The sequence below is a fragment of the Amblyraja radiata genome, chromosome 1, assembly GCF_010909765.2.
Source record: "Amblyraja radiata isolate CabotCenter1 chromosome 1, sAmbRad1.1.pri, whole genome shotgun sequence".
Classification (NCBI taxonomy): Eukaryota; Metazoa; Chordata; class Chondrichthyes; order Rajiformes; family Rajidae; genus Amblyraja; species Amblyraja radiata.
The window spans coordinates 168,686,501-168,692,618 of NC_045956.1; positions in this window are offsets into that span (position 1 = coordinate 168,686,501).

The window sequence follows — 6,118 nt, forward strand, 5'->3', positions numbered from 1 at the left end:
CCAGAGGTTTCCGTTGAGGTTTCCTAAGTGGGACAGGGGCATAACTCTTCCGCTGCACCACTGCAGAACACTTTCCAGGGTTGATGCAAGAAGATCAGTGCTGAAGCTGTCAATGATTCCACAAAGGCTGTTCGTCACAGACAGCACCTGACAGACAACCTGTCATCTCCTGGCCCACAGCAACCACAAAGCATCTGCTGATCCACTGGTTGAAACTTTTCATAACTAGCTAAACTTCAGGAGGGTAGCGGAAGAGTTGGCAACAGCTGATGTGACTCCATTGTTCGAAAAGGGAGAAAGGCAGAAGGCAGAGAACTATCAGCCAGTTGTGAACAGCTTAATGTTGGCAAGATGCGAGCATCAATAATCAAAGAGGAAATAAATAACCAGTTGGAAAAATTTAACACAATCGACCCTATTGAACATGGTTTTGTGAAAGGTAAACCACATTTAAAACTTTTGCTCTCAAACAAAGGACATAACAAGAAGGTCGTTTGAAACTGAGATACTCTATATAGAAATTTCAGCTCACAGTGAATGGTGAATTTTAAGTTCTCTGCCATGCAGGTGGTGGTGGAATCTGGATCAATTGTATTTAAAGTAGAGGTGGATAAATAGATCAGCTGTGATCATATTAAATGGTGGATTGGTTTGAAGGGCTGGTGAGCTGCTCCTGTTTCTACTTTCTTTTGTTCTTGTGTTTAAGCTCTGCCTTGAACTCTGCCAATAATTGACATCAGTGAACAAATTATTGACTTCTCCAACAATCAGGACAGGTTTGAAAGAATGATAAGATGAAAGAGCGATGAGCTGGGCTGGCAAGATAAGGGACCATAGGCTGACAAGGGATATTGAGGAGTCTAGGAAGGAACTGCAGATGCTGGTTTACACCGAAGATAGCCACAAAAACCTGGAGTAACTCAGCTGCCTCAGTCTGAAAAAGGGTTGAAAGCCAAAGTCAAATTTATTCGTCACATGCACCTGAAGGGGCAGTGAAGTGAATTTGCCAGCAGCGATACACTTAAAAAAATAACACACAATACACACTAGAATCTACCACACAAACATCCACCACAGTATTCTTCACTGTGGTGGAAGGCAACAAAGTTCAGTCAGTCCTTCTCCTTTGATCACCCGTTGTTCGGGGCCATAAACCCTCCGTAATCGCCGCTACGGACTGCCCGATGTATAGGCCCTCTCGTCGGGATGATCCAAACTCCGACGTCGGGACAGTAAAACACACCGCTTGGAGCACCCGAATCGGCACTGTTCTACCGGAGACTGCGGCTTCAGGATGTTATAGGCTGCAGGCCGGCGGTCGGAGCTCTTCTCCCGTGATCCCCGGCAATGGATCCCAGGCTCCGGATGGTAAGTCCACGCCACGCCCGCGGCTAGAAGCTCCACAGACCATAGCCTCACGATGCCAAAGTCACCATGCCACTCCTTTCTGTTGACCCCCAGCAAGGGTTCGCAATGAAAAATTCCACGTTGTGCCCGCTTCTGAAGCTCCGGGAAAGGCCCCTCCAATCCATGCTGTTAGGCTGCAAGAGGGGAGGCGGAGAAGTGACATAGAAAAAGTCGCCTCTTCGTCCTGGGTGACGGAAGAACGGTTTCCCTCTTTTCCCCCCCACACAAGACACCAAGAAACACCCAAAACAATCACTTAGACAAACCAAAAAAACGCCCAAAAAAGTAGAAATAACGGGCACGCTCCTGCCAGGGCAGCCGACTCACAGCGCCCGCAACTGACCCAAAATGTCACCTATTCCTTTCCTCCAGAGATGCTGCCTGTTCCGCTGGGTTATTCCAGCTTGTGTGTCTATCTAAGGGATATTTGAAGGTTTGGTCAGGAAAAGGGAGGCATCTGTCAAATATAGGCAACTGCAATTGAGCAAGTCTTTTCGTTTAGTTTAGAGATACAGCATAATAACCGGCCCAATGACCCACCGAATCACACCAGCAATAGATCACCCGTGCACAGTAATTCTATGTTATCCCACTTTCTCATCCACTCCCTATGCATTAGTGGCCAATTATAAACTCGCATGTATTTGGGATGTGGGAGGAAACCAGAGCACCCTAAGGAAACCCACGCAGTCACAGGGTGAACATGCAAACTCTACACAGAAACTTGAGGAATATAAAGGATATCGGAGCATACTTAAAGAGGAAATTAGGAGAGCAAAAGGGGGGTGGATATCAAATATCCTTAGCAAGTAGGAATGAGGAGAATCCCAAGGATTTATTTCCCACGGTGAAATGTCAAGGGCTGGAAGGCAATGTTTAAAGGAAATGTGCAGGGCCAGTTTTTTTTAATCAAGAGAGTGAGGGTGCCTGGAACACACTGGCAGGGGTGGTGGTAAAGACAGATATGACACCTTAAGAAAACTGGAGAGTACCGAGTGTTATTCCTATGTTTAAAATGGGCAATTAGGATAATCTAACAAATTAGATTTCACCAAGTCTTATTTCAGTGATTGGGGAAATTATTGGAGAAGATTCCATGGGACAGGATTTATTTGCATTTGGAAGGGCAGTGAATTCTTGGAGATAGTTGTCACAATTTTGTGCAACGGAAGTCAGGTCTCACTAACTTAGTTTTCTGAGAAGAAAACAAAGATGATTGATGAGAGTAGTGCAGTGGATGTGGTCTACATGAACCAGTAAAACATTTGAGAAAGTCCGTCATGGTGGACTGATCCTGAAGATTAAATCACATGGAGATCTACTGTATGAATGACTGAATAAGTTTATTGGCCAAGTATTCACATACTCCATAGCTTGGCCATAGAAGGCAGTTGGTCTTCCAGAATATCCCTTGAGGGACTGAAGTCCATACCAGCCAAGATGCTTTCATGAGCTAGTCCCATTTGCATGTACTTGGCCCATATCCCTCTATGCGTTTCCCATCCATGAAGCTGCCAAAATGTCTTTAAAACATTAGAACTGGTATTGGGCTCTATAGCTTCATCTGGCAGCTCGTTCCATGCACCCACCGCAACCAAGATGATAAAGGCCGAAACCATGACTTCCAACACAAAATTCCATTTGTCACTTTTGTACCCACCCAACCTGCCTATTGATAGCTTCCTACAAGCTGAAACTTATTTATTACCATCAATCACACTGCTAATTTTGTTATTATCAGCAAACTCCTAATCATGACCCTGAATATAATTAATAAAAGTCCAATTCATTAATATATACCATACCAAGCATAAGGCTTAGTTCTGAACCCCAGAGGATTGCCATTACACATGGTCCCTCAGGCACTATACCATTTATTCCCAGAATCTCTTATTTGTGACTGAGGAAATGTTCTATCTACTTTATCACTCTCCATGAATCCCATGGGCTTTTCCCATCTCGATTGATCTTCCATATGGAACTTTGTCATGCAGCTTGAGAAAATGTATGCTCATCAAAGGCTCATCGATCCTTCCTGTTACCTCCTCAAAACATGTCATTGTTTTCCACCATGACTAACAAACACATATTGTTTTAGACACTAGACAATAGGTGCAGGAGTAGGCCATTTGGCCCTTCGATCCAGCACCACCATTCAATGTGATACCTTGACTAACCCTTGCCTCCCCACAACCTGCCTCCGAAATCTTATTCCAGCTGCTTTCCCACCACCATGGATTGGATGACTAGTCTGAAATGATCATCTATCCTTTCTTCCATTTTCGATGAGGGCAGAGCCTCTACATGTACTTCAACAAGGCCTTCGAAACAAGGCTGCCCTGGAAGGTTAGATCACATCGGATCCAGGGAGAGTGAGCTGATTGAATACAGAATTGGCTTCATGGTAGTAAGCAGAGGGTGGTGATGGAAGGTTTGTTTTTCAGACTGGAGACCTGTGACTAATGTTGTGCTTCAGGGATCAGTGCTGCGTCCAGATCCTTCTTCAGTCTGACGAAGGTTCTCAACCTGAAATGTCACCTATCCCCTTTTCTCCAGAGAAGGTGTCTGACCGGCTGAGTTATTCCATATTTTTGTGTCTATCTTCGATTTAAACCAGCATCTGCAGTTCCTTTCTACACAATGCTGGATCCATTGTTATTTGTCACGTACATCAACAATTTGAATGAGACTGTACAGGCATCATTTCTAAGCCTGCAAATGGCACATAATAGATGGTAGGTGGTATTATAGGCAGTGATGTATCTCCCCTGGATCACTCCACAGGAATCTACCATGTGGAAAATTATCAAAGATCTTAATAAAATCCATATACACTATGCCAACAATCCTGTCCAAATTGACTTTCATAAGTGATAGTGAGCAGAATTAGGCCATTTGTCCCATCAAATCTACTCCGCCATTCGTTTATGGCTGATATATCACACCCTCCTATCCCCATTCTTCTGCCTTCTCCCCATAACCCCCTGCCCATACACCTTTTTGTTTGTTTCTTTAAAATAAAATCAATTAAATTTCCCATGCACAAAAAACATGCGGACTATCCATAATCAACCTGTCTTTCCCCTGTCAGAATCCCCTCCAGTAACTTCGACCACAAATGTTAGACTCATTGGTCCCAGTATTTTCAATGTGACCTTTTTCAAAGAAAGCCATCTTCCAGCACCTGACTTGTGGCTAACATCTATGAATATCTCTATTCAGGGCTCACACAATGTTTTCTCTAGCTTCCCGAGCTTTCCTTCGATATATCTGATCACACATTTTAGGACGTGCGCCATCTCCTCTACCATAGTGCAGTCTATCTTAAGACATCCCCATTAATTTTACCAAGTTCCCTCATCTTCATTTCATTCTCCATGATAACAGTGGAGAAATACTATTTGAGGCCATTGCCCATCTCCTGTAGATCCTCGCATGGGTAACCATTGGCCCTTGAGAGTCCTGTTCTTTCTCCAGTTACCTATTTTATCTTACTATATTTATAACGACTCTGGATTCTCCTTAATTTCCTCTGCCAAAACTCTCATGCCCTATTTTAGCCTCCCAATTTCCTTCTGAAGACTCTCCTGTACACCCCAATCTCAGCTGCTTGTACTTGACCAATTCTTCATTTTATTCCTCATCAAGAACCTTGTCATCCAAGGTTCCTTACTCTGTCTTTCCCTCCACTATCACATACCTCCATATTTAATAACCCCCCCCCCCCCCACACACACACACACACACACACACACACTTGCTCTAGGTTGCTTTGCTGCCATACAGCCTACTCCAATGCTTTCATTTTTATTTGTAGTTTTAGTTTAGTTTGACTAACTGAACCATCCTACCAACTGCTAGAGAGTAGTCCTGATCTATTATCTGCCTCATTGGAGACTTTCGGACTATCTTTGATCAGACTTCACAGGACTTTATCTTGCACTAACGTTATTCACTTTATGGTGTCACTGAGGAGGTCATGTTGCAGTTGTATAAGACGTTGGTGAGACTGCATTTAGAGTTTTGTGTTCAGTTCTGGGCACCATGTTATAGGAAAGATAGTGTCAAGCTTGAAAGGGTTCAGTCAGATTAACGAGGATGTTGCCAGGACTTGAGACCGTGAGCTATAGGGTTGAGTAGGCTGGGTCTCTATTCCATGGAGTGCAGGAGGATGAGGGGTGATCTTATAGAGCTGTATAAAATCATGAGAGGAATAGATCGGGCAGATGCACAGAGTCTCTGCCCAGAGTAGGGGAATCGAGGACCAGAGGACATAGGTTCAAGGTGAAGGGGAAAAGATTTAATAGGAATCTGAGGGGTAAATTTTCACGCAAATGGTGGTGGGTGTATGGAACAAGCTGCCAGAAGAGGTAGTTGAGGCTGGGACTATCCCAACATTTAAGAAACAGGAGGACAAGTACATGGTTTGGAGGGATATGGACCAAGCGCAGGTGGGTGAGACTAGTATAGCTGGGGCAAGTTGGGCCGAAGGGCCTGTTTTCACACTGTATTATTATGTGACCCTATGAGAACGGCTCGATTGTAATCATGTATTGTCTTTCGGCTGACTGGTTAGCACCAACAAAAGCTTTTCACTGTACCTCGGTACACGTGACAATAAATTAAACTAAAAGCAATCAACTTTTGTTAGGTCCTGTCTAACAGCAAGTGGGTCTCGCCCATGTTTAGAACTTCAACCTCTGTCCTTTGT